Source organism: Otolemur garnettii, unplaced genomic scaffold (genome assembly GCF_000181295.1).
Source record: "Otolemur garnettii isolate 467f Iridium unplaced genomic scaffold, OtoGar3 scaffold00048, whole genome shotgun sequence".
Lineage (NCBI taxonomy): Eukaryota > Metazoa > Chordata > Mammalia > Primates > Galagidae > Otolemur > Otolemur garnettii.
Genome location: NW_003852443.1, coordinates 13066277 through 13077074, shown reverse-complemented (window position 1 = coordinate 13077074; position 10798 = coordinate 13066277). Strand labels below are relative to the sequence as shown.

Sequence of the window (10798 nt, the reverse complement as noted above, 5' to 3'; positions counted from 1 at the left end):
AACTCGGAATATAACCTATATAGGATATTTAAAAGAAAAGATCAGAATTCAAAGTCCCATAGGGAATCTTGAGCAAGAGAATAAAAACCCAGCCAAACACAATGGGATTAAGGAGTGAATAGAAAGTGATGAAATAGGGCGGTGCCTGTGGTTCAAGGAGTAGGGCCCCGGGCCCATATGCGGGAGGTGGAGGGTTCAAGCCCAGCCCTGATTAAAAACTGCAAAAAAAAAAAAAAAAAGAAGAAGAAGAAAGTGATGAAATAGAATGTAAAGTATTATTTCAAGTTTTTGATGTTCAGGAAAGTAGTTTGAAAAGGAAGTGATGGTCAAGAAAGATCATTTCTTTTTTGGAAAAGTGAAATTCGCACATTTTCTTTGGCCTAGAGGAGGGAACTAGAAAGAATAGAAGATTCCAGAAGGAATATTGATGAAGCATAATATCCTGAGGGAGGTATGAAAAAAAACAGTGTCAGGCTGAGATGTGGGGAAGGGGAGAGCTGCATTTCTCTGTTAGAAAGAAAGGCAGTAAGATAAGAATAGTAAGGGGAGCTCTGCCTGTTGCCCCAGTGTACAGGTGCTCGTAATCATCTACCAAGACTGAAGACGGCAAGAGTAACTAAGGACATGAGAAGAGTTAAGCTTCATTGTAGCTGACTCATGAAAATTATTTTATTTCTTGACATCACTGTTCTGTCTTCCCCGCCAAGCAGATTATAAGTTCCACGAGGACAAAGGTTTTGCTATTTTGTTCACCACTATACTCAGCACCAAAAAACAGTGCCTGGCACATCATAGTTATTTGTTGGATAAATATTGAATTGAGAGTGAAAGAGGGAACTAACTGAAGACTCTCAAAATGAGGTTTCAATAAATGTATAGACCATAAAAACACCGTGTTAACCATCACGGGACAGTTCTGTCCTAAAAGCTCGTCTGAAAGTACTGAGGAGCATAGGAACGTAATCATTGGATTTTTCCATATTTAGCAGTTTGGTAGCATGGGGAGGAGACTAAAGTTTGGTAGCATGGGGAGGAGACTAAAGCTTTAGGGCAAGAATATTTGGGGGATATTTGACTAATGACTATATAACATATAGTTCTCTAAAGACACTTTCATTAGACAGAATCTTGATTATTGATAGTTGGTAGATACGGCATTAATCATTAGCTGCCTACCCAGTGATATTCTCCTGGTCTTCCTTAGGATTCCTGTATTATTAGATATGTCACCGTATGCAGCTGAAAACTACATTCCCAGTCTTCTCTGAAAATAGAATTCGCTAATGACATCTAAACACAACTTTTGGATGAAATTGTTGAGAAAGCTCTTAAAAGGAGGCTGAGCTAGGAGGACACCCTTGTGCACTTTCTTTCTTGCTACTTAGAGTGTGGATATAATGGGGTTATATAGTGACCATCAGGCAGCCCTGAGGATGCAGCCATCGTGACAGATGGTGGGGCATTATCCCATGGAGCTAGCACATTGGGCTTCCTGCAGACCTCGTATTTTGAGACATTTTATCATTTTGAGGTTGGTTTATTTTCAACCTCTATCTTGTTTAAACTACTGTTATTTTGGATCTCTGCCTCTTTCCACAGAACCCAGTTTTAAAAAGGAAAAATCGAAAGGAAGGAGGAACTAGAAGCCTCAATCTAGTCAGTTGAAGAACTGGTTTAAGGGAAGTAAGGATAAAAGATTTAGGTCAGAAATGGGTTTCCACATTTGACATGGATGTGTAATGAAAGGGTCCAAAAGATAGTCATAAGGTGCTGGTGAAGGTTCCTCGAGTGGACAAAGACCAGGAAATAATATTGTATCCACATATAGTTAACCAAGAGGTAACCCTTCAGTTAGACCAGTGTTTCTGTTGAGTTTGACTTTGTGGTCCACCAAAGATCTATCTGTGGACCCCTGGAATCTTATTTTAAGGACTCAATTTGAGATATTCTGCAAAATAAAGTTGACCCTTGAACAATATAGGGGTTATGGGTGCCAAACACCATGCAGTTGAAATATATATATATATATATATATATATATAACTTGACTTCCCCAAAACTTAACTAGTAATAGCCAACCATTGACCATATGCATTGCAACATAAACAGTCAATTAATACATATTTTGTATGTTACATTATATACTGTATTTTTACAAGCTAGAGAAAAGAAAATGTTATTAAGAAGGTCTAAAGAAGAAAAAATCTGTTTACTCTTCATTAAATGGAAGTGGATTGTCAAGGAGGTCTTCAGCCTTATTGTCTACATGAAGAAGAGGGGGGCCAGTTTTGCTGGCTTAGGGATGACATAGGCAGAAGAAAGCCACCTACCTATAAATGGACCTCAGAAGTTCAAGTCCATGTTGTTCAAAAGTCAGCTGTATTACTGTATTTATTATATGACTTTGTCATCAAAATAATTTAAGGCAGCTAACGAACTTAGAAACAGTATTATGGGAGAAAATATATTAAAAATAGAAAAATGGCCAGCACAGTGGCTCACGCCTGTAATCTTAACACTCTGGGAGACCGAGGTGGGTGGATTGCTTGAGTTCATGAGTTCAAACCAACCTGAGTAAGAGCAAGAGCCTGTCTCAACTAAAAATGGAAAAACTGAGGCAAGAGGATCGCTTGAGCCCAAGAGTTGGCGGTTGCTGTGAGCTATGACGCCACAGCACTCTACCAAGGGTGACAAAGTGAGAAAAAAAAAAAAGAAAGAAAACAAAAACAAGGTAAAAGGAAATTGTGGTGGAAAAACAAAATGGAAGCAGAAATGAAGTTTAGTATGATTAAAAACACACCCACGAGTCTCTGTATATGTTGTGCTTTCTAGATGTAGGCAACAAACTTGGGTCTAAACTTCCTAGCAACCAACTTGAAAAATGTAGTGTGACAGGTTGTTAAAATAATCTTGGGAACAAGGAAATAAAAACAAATTGGTTGTTCAAGAAAATTACAAATACTTTTTTTACTAATACCATTATACTTAAGTTATAGCTTTCCATATTTGAATTAAAGAACATCAAAAATTTTTCTTAAATGTGAGGAATGCAGTCATAAAGATGATTTTGAGGAGAACTATAATGACCAAGTTTATACTACACTTCAATATCGGGGTGAAAAGTGAACTCATTCAGTCTGCTTATTCTACCCAATACCAGTTATTTGAATATGTCTCCTGAATGACTGATGTCTTGGCATAGATATGGGTAAAATAACCAAAAAGCTGAAAAATAAGACATGTCAAGAAAAATGAAAAGAATTAGAATTTTTAAGCTTTGGAAAAACTGAAGCTAAGGTAAAAATTTAGCTTTTGGCTGTGATTTTTCACTATGTCTAACCCAAATACCATGATTTGGGTTTCAGCATGAAGGTTAGTGAAAGGAAAGATGATGGCTGGTGGTGATGGTTATTAAGTAGTTAGAGTTTGTTTAAATGCAGGCTATCTATTCCTTAAGCCGTTAGGGGAGAAGTGATCTTTGCCTTTAGGAGTACAGTTTCCTTAAGGTGGGGGTATAGTTGGGGTCTGGGGAGAAAAAGACTAGCAGATTTCAAATCTCTTTCATCCTGGAGAGTCTGTGATTTCAGATTATCTTTGCTATACATTTGTTAGGTTTTGGTACTGGTTTTTGGTAATCAGCAAAATAAAAGTCTGGCAGGCGCCTCACGCATGTGACTTTGCCTTTAGTTATTGTTTGAGCATGCCTACAGAACCCCAAAATAGTAAAATTATTATTAATTTAGCCGAAGAATCCAAGTATTCAAGATACCATGTAATTAGAGTCTAAAAGATGTTAAAGGACTTTTCAGAGTTTTTTAAAATTAAATTTGCCTAAATTCTTCTAAATGATTTTGTAGATTTCCATAAAAATGTGGCAAACATTTCTCTTATGGGATGTAAATAATCAAACTCTGTTGCACTGGAGAGTAATATTATAAAGCACTTAGCTAATCAGATTGTGAGAGTCGCTCAAAATTTCTAACCGTGTAATTTTTGCATCGAGAGAGAGTGCCTCATGCTGTGCAATTAACTGGTTTTATTAGCTATGAATTTGGCTGTTGTTGGCTGGCCCAATGGCCTAGTGCCTGTAGAAAATTAGGTCTTGGTTCTTGACCTGGCCTGGCACAGAAGAGCATCAGAAAGATATGGAAATCTTGTAGTAAGGACAGTGGCTGAGACCCTAAGGGTGAGTTGACAAGGAGCTTCTCATGCTTCTGTAACTAACTAAAGAGAGCACTGGAATTTTCCAGGTCTGGTATAATATTTGGATGTTCTGTTAATTAGCATTTCGTTCTGTATTCAAATTAGGTGAAGTGAAGAGGTATGGTTTAGTGATTATAAGCAGAGCTGTGAGATCAAACTACCTGTGTTAAAGATTTGACTTTGCTACTTATGTGCCCTTGGAAAACTTTTTAAATTTCCCCTTGCTTGGTTTCTTCCTCTATGAAAGGTGATGAATAGTAGGCCTTACCTCATGGTTTGCTGGGAGGATTTAAACATTCAATGTACATGAAGTGGTTGGCCTAGCTCATGGTAGGCACTCAGTAAGGGTTAGCTAGTATTACAGGGGAGTCTTTAAGTTGGAATCTCTTGGGACAATAATAGCTTTTTAAAAAATGCTTTTGAAGGACTCATGATTTTAGGGAATCTCTTTTTTTTCAAGAGAGAAGGGGGAGAAAATATCCAAAAAGAGGTAGCTTTCTGCCTGTGGATATTGCCGAGGAAGCATCGTTAAAGTCTCTCTTCCCACCGCCGTCATGTCTAAGTCAGAGTCTCCTAAAGAGCCTGAACAGCTATGGAAGCTCTTCATCGGAGGGTTGAGCTTTGAAATGACTGATGAGAGTCTGAGGAGCCATTTTGAGCAATGGGGAAAGCTCGCAGACTGCGTGGCAGTGAGAGATCCAAACACCAAGCACTCCAGGGACTTTGGGTTGTCACATACGTGACCGTGGAGGAGGTGGATGCAGCAATGAATGCAAGGCCACACAAAGTGGATGGAAGAGTTATGGAACCAGAGAGAGCTGTTTTCAGAGAAGATTCTCAAAGACCTGGTGCCCACTTGACTGTGAAAAAGATCTTCATTGGTGGCATTAAAGGAGATACTGAAGAACATTGCTTAAGAGACTATTTTGAACAGTACAGGAAAATGGAAGTGTCATGACTGACCAAGGCAGTGGCAAGAAGAGGGGCTTTGCTTTTGATATGTTTGGTGACCATGATTTTGTAGATAATTGTCATTCAGAAATACCATACTGTGAATGACCACAACTGTGAAGTAAGGAAAGCCCCATCAAAGCAAGAGATGGCTAGTGCTTCATCCAGCCAAAGAGGTCGAAGTGGTTCTGGAAATTTCAGTGGGGTTCAATGGAGGTGGTTTTGGTGGAAATGACAACTTTGGCCATGGAGGTGGCTTTGGTGGCAGCCATGGTGGTGGTGGTGGATGGCAGTGGGGATGGCTACAATGGATTTGGTAATGATGGAAGCAATTTTGGAGGTGGTGGAAGTTACAATGATTTTGGCAATTATAACAATCAGTCATCAAATTTTGGACCCATGAAGGGAGGAAATTTTGGATGCAGAAGCTCTGGCCCTTATGGTGGTGGTGGCCAATACTTTGCCAAACCACGAAACCAAAGTGGCTTTGGTGGTTCCAGTAGCAGCAGTAGCTAAGGCAGTGGCAGAAGGTTTTAATTATTCCCAGGAACAAAGCTTAGCAGGAGAGGAAAGCCAGAGAAGTGACAGGGAAGCTACAGGTTACAACAGATTTGTGAACTCAGCCAAGCACAGTGGTGGCAGGGCCTAGCTGCTACAAAGAAGACATGTTTTAGACAATACTCATATGTATGGGCATGTATGGGGACTGTATTTGTGACTAATTGTATAACAGGTTATTTTAGTTTCTGTTCTGTGGAAAGTGTAAAGCATTCCAACAAAGGGTTTTAATGTAGATTTTTTTTTGGCACCCATGCTGTTGATTACTAAATGTAATAGTCTGATCATGACGCTGAATACATGTGTCTTTTTTTTTTTTTTTCTTTTTAATGTGCTGTGTAAAGTTAGCCTACTCTGAAGCCATTTTGGTAAACTTTCCAAAAGTGTGAAGCTAGAATTCCTTCAGGGTGATGCCAGGTTCTATTTGAAATTCATTTACAACCTGCTTTGGTGAAGAAGCCATTGTCTTTTGGGGGGGCTTGAATATTTATTATTTTTATGTACAGAAAACTACAGTGTACGTTTAGCCCAGTTTAGTTGCAAGTTCTTTAGCCTTAGCCTTTTCCAGCTTGGCAATGTGAACCACAGACTTCAGGCCCAGGACGTTGCCTCCTCAGTGATGGCAGATCTCATTGTATCTGTCCTTGTAATTGGTCCTGATGGCTTCCACCAGCTTAGCTAGAGCTCCTTTGTCTTCTGAGTTAACCTGCGTGAAGGCCACAGTGGTGCAGGTTTTCCTGTGGAGGAGACACCCCAGCCTGGCCTTCCCCTTGATAATGCAGTAAGGGACCCCCATCTTCCGACACAGGGCAGGCAGGAAAACAGCCAGCTCAATGGGGTCCACATCATGTGCAGTCACCACCAGCTGAGCCTTCTTGTTCCCCACCAACGTGTTGACAGTGTTAACCCCTGCTCTAAGGACAGGTGGTCTCTTAGTGGGGGCATCCCCTTTGCCCGCAGCTTTCTTCTCGGCCCGGGCCAACAGTCCCTGCTTCTTCTCTTGCTTTGTTTCTGGTCTGTACTTGTGGGCCAGCTTGAGCAGCTGAGTAGCTGTTTGGTGGTCCAATGCCTGGGTGAACTGATTAATGGCAGGAGGTACTTTCAGCCGCTTGTAGAGGATGGCTCTTTGCTGCTGCAACCGGATGTAGCAGGGCCATTTGACAAAGCGGGTGAGGTCCCTCTTGGGCTGGATGTCCTGCCCAATGCCGAAGTTCTTTGGCCTTTTCTTGAACAGAGGATTCACTACCTTCTTGGCCTCCTGCTTCTTCACCGTGGCAGGGGCCAGGGCCACCTTCTTCCCTTTGGCCTTCTTTCCTTTTGGCATCTTGAGCTGCTGAAGCAGAGATCGAAGAAGCCATTGTCTTCAGAAACCTTGGTGTAGTTGAACTGAGGGTTACTGTTGTGACCTGAAGCTCACCATTTAAAAGGGTCATCCAAGGAAAATCATGGAATTATTGGCTATAAAGGTGATTGTTGGCATATCCTATGCAGTATATCTAATGGAACCAGATACAATTACAGATGAGAATGAAGCTCGTGTATCTACGATTATCATGTGTAATCAATAAACGATTTAATTCTCTTGGAAAAAAAAAAGAGGTCATAGACATGGATTCATTTTTTTTTAATTTTTTTTATTTTTGTATATTCTTTAATTCATATAAATGGAATCATACACTTTTATTCAATACACTTGGGAGTCAGTTCTGATTTTTCTAGAAAATTTGACATATTGTTGACAGGTATTGAAATTTAACAGCACAAAGTTGTGCAATGTCATTTCTTATAATTCTTCCAACTATTTTTTTCTATGTTCATTTCTCCCCATTATTTCTTTCTTTTTTCTTTTTTTTTATTAAATGATAGCTATATACATTAATGCAAACATGGGGTACAGTGTAGTGTTTTCATATACATTTTGAAATACTTTGATCAAGCTGGTTCACATAAATTTCATGTCATTTGCATAGTCATTGTGTCAAAACATTTATATTCTAGTTGTAGAAAAGTTCACTTGTACCCTTGTTAGACAGATATATAGGTGATCTTTCCAGTCACCCTCCCACCACCCAGCCACCCTTCTCCCCTCCCCTTCCCACTCCCTCCCCATATTCTTGGGCTAGACATGGATTCAAATTTTATTTATGACATTTGCTAGGCTGCAGGCAAGTGTGTTTGAGAAAATAAAACCAAAGACCCAATTTCTCAACACTTATATATGATGAAATATCTTACTTGCAAGGGTCAGGTCAGATAAATGCTTTGGAAATATTAAAGTGCTATATTTAGGTAAAAACATAAGTGAACGTGGGAAGTTGAATATATGAGGCTAATTAAAAGAAGCAAAATTTTGCGATTGGAATTCATTGCTTGAAGAAATACAGATTTACTCACAAGCTTGACTTGACTCTTAATGAAAGGTATTAATTATAAAGGAAATGAAAAGCTGTCAGAGAAAGGACTTAGCGTTGGTTGGGTACCCAGCATTTGCGAGCACTGGGATGAGATTACTCTTCCTATTTTATAAATGAGGAAACAGTCTCAGAGAGGTTACATAACCTCCTCAGAGTCACCCGGCTTGTAAGTGTTAAAGACAAGACTCAAACTGAACCCTTTTTACTCCAGAGTATGTCCTAATGCACCATGGTTAATTACCTCTGTGCAGTTTATCAAGTATTCATTGAATACCCACTCTGTGTAAAGTAGTGTTAATAGTAAATTAACTTTTAAAAACAAAAATAGGTAAAAATTTAAAGCATGAAGGAATTTGGAAGATAATTTTGTCCAACTGAGTCGTTTCCTAGAAAGAAAACAAGGTTTAGGAGTGACCAAGGCCATCCGTTTTGGAACTGGAATTAAATTTTCACTCATTTAGTCCACTATTCAATTAAATTATGTTTCCGGTCAGTTGTTTTTGATTTCAGATTAATGTAAAGGGTACCACTAGGTCACAGTGTTTGCGTTTGTTAGGTAAGGTCTCTGTGAGTGTTGTATCCCACTCCCAGGGGTCTGTCCAGTGTTTTTGAAGCCTAATCTTTCATTGCTTCTCAGGAGGCTAAGACAAGGAGGATCACTTAAGGCCAGGAGTTTGAAGCTATAGTGAGTTATGATCAAGCCATAGCAGTGGGTGACAGAGTGAGAACCTGACTAAAAAGATTAAAAAAAAAAAAAAAAGGAGGATATGGACTTACGGTAAAAAGTTTAAGAAATAATAAAAAAAAACTTAAAGTCACTTCTTCTTTTTGCCTCTTAGAGATAACCACAATTAGTGTTTCTTCCCAGTCTTTTTTCTAGACACATAATTTTTATTGTTTCTTAAGTATAAAAGTGACCTTGGAACTTACTGGTAATTTTGAGGCAGAGCTGTCTTTAGAGAGAGTCTTTGACCTTGGATGGATCATGCAGAGAGGAGACTGCATCAGCTGAATGACTGGAGGATCCACTTTTCTTTCTGTTACTGTTGTCCATTGATAGTCTTAAAATTGGTGAGGACCTCAGAGATCAAAGTCCGTGGGGTAGTGTGGAGGAGCAGCCGACATTGGTGGGCAGTCCACGTGTGCCTGGTGTCAGTGCCACATCACAGGCAATGTGGACTCTGATGAAACACAGTCCTGGTGCTGGGTAGGGAGGGTGATAGCTGTTGACAGCCAGGGAGAAAAGCCTGTTCCACGTGTCAGAGGTAAATTGAGGCTGCCCGCATAACGATGTGGGGCGTAATAAACCACTACTTTCAGTCTATAACTAGGTTGCTGTTGGTATCTGTGCTTTTTTTCAGATAAAGAAGTGAACTCAATTTTATTTTTAATCTGTCACATAAGTATGTTTAGACTGTGTTAGTAGAATATAAAATATGTAAACAAGTTTTAAAGACACAAAATCTTAAGAATCAAATGGCAGCTCTCCAAAATTAAAGAAACAAATTAAAATTTGAGCTTAAATTTTAAAAAATTCAAATTGAGGGAAAGGGATCACTCTGGAGATGAGAATATTTTAAAAACTGTTGGAAGTACTTTAAAGGAAGAGAATTAAACCTATGATAATTAACTTTTCTTCATATCTGATTGAATCAGTCATTGGGAACCCATGTGCTGACCAACTTCTGGCAAACTGAGCTCATTTCTCCAGGTAAATGCATAGAAATGCCAGGTAAAATAGAACTAATGACAAAAAGCCCACCACCTCCCCAGGTTTATCAACAAACTAAAACCCCTGTAATTTTTTCTGTAGAGAAAAGTAGGAGCAAGAGAGGAAGGAATTGTCTCAGCTGGAAGCAATGAGTGGGCACATATTTTGCTACAAACAAAATAATTTGTATGAACATTTTTGTACTCTGATAAGGATGTTACTTTTAGATATTTTTATGGATGGACTTTGATTACTCTATTGATCATATTGTGACCCTTCATTTTTATAGAGAGTCTTAGATCCTGAGTTAATTTTGTCACAATCTATCCCAGTCTCTCCTTAGATCCTCAAATCCTAATCTGGATGGAAAATTACATATTTATCCTAAGGATATTTAGACTTTGGATTGTATGTATAGACTGTGATCATTCATCTCTGCAAAACTCTGTAATTTCTTTTTTTTAAACTTTTTATTGTGGTAAAAGATAAATAGAATAAAATATGCCATTTTAACCACATTTAAGTATATAATTCAATGTCATTAATTATATTCAAAGTGTTGTGCAACCATTATGATTATCTATTTCTAAAATTTTCATCACCCCAAACAGAAACTGTGTACTCATTAAGCAATAACTTCTCATTCCCTCCTCCCACCAGCCCCTGGTAGCCTTTAATCTGCTTTCTTCAACTCTAAATTTGCTTATTCAGGGTACTTCTTATAAGTGGAATCATACAATATTTGCCCTTTAGTATCTGGGTTATTTCACTAGTATGTTTACAAGGTTCATCCATGTTTCAGCATATATCAGTACTTAATTTCTTTTTGAGGCCAAAATATTATTCCATTGTTTAAGCATCAGGGACCATTTTATTGGTGTATTTTTTTTTTTTTTGAGACAGGAGCCTCCAGTTGCCCCCCTGGGTAGAGCACTGTGGCATCACAGCTCACAGCAACCTC

At 38.8% G+C, this 10798-nt stretch overlaps 1 protein-coding gene and 2 pseudogenes across 4 annotated transcripts in view; 2 read left to right on the top strand and 1 right to left on the bottom strand.

The window, feature by feature from the left end:
• MAP3K20 (mitogen-activated protein kinase kinase kinase 20) overlaps positions 1-10798 on the top strand; it is a 191356-nt gene that overhangs the window by 74600 nt on the left and 105958 nt on the right. The gene's annotated exons all lie outside the window — the stretch shown is intronic.
• LOC100943553 lies at positions 4608-5804 on the top strand (annotated as a pseudogene). Its single transcript, XR_002773786.1, has one exon. The product of XR_002773786.1 is annotated as a heterogeneous nuclear ribonucleoprotein A1-like (transcript).
• Positions 6180-7051, bottom strand: LOC105887128 (annotated as a pseudogene). The gene has a single exon (XR_001161363.2). The product of XR_001161363.2 is annotated as a 60S ribosomal protein L7a pseudogene (transcript).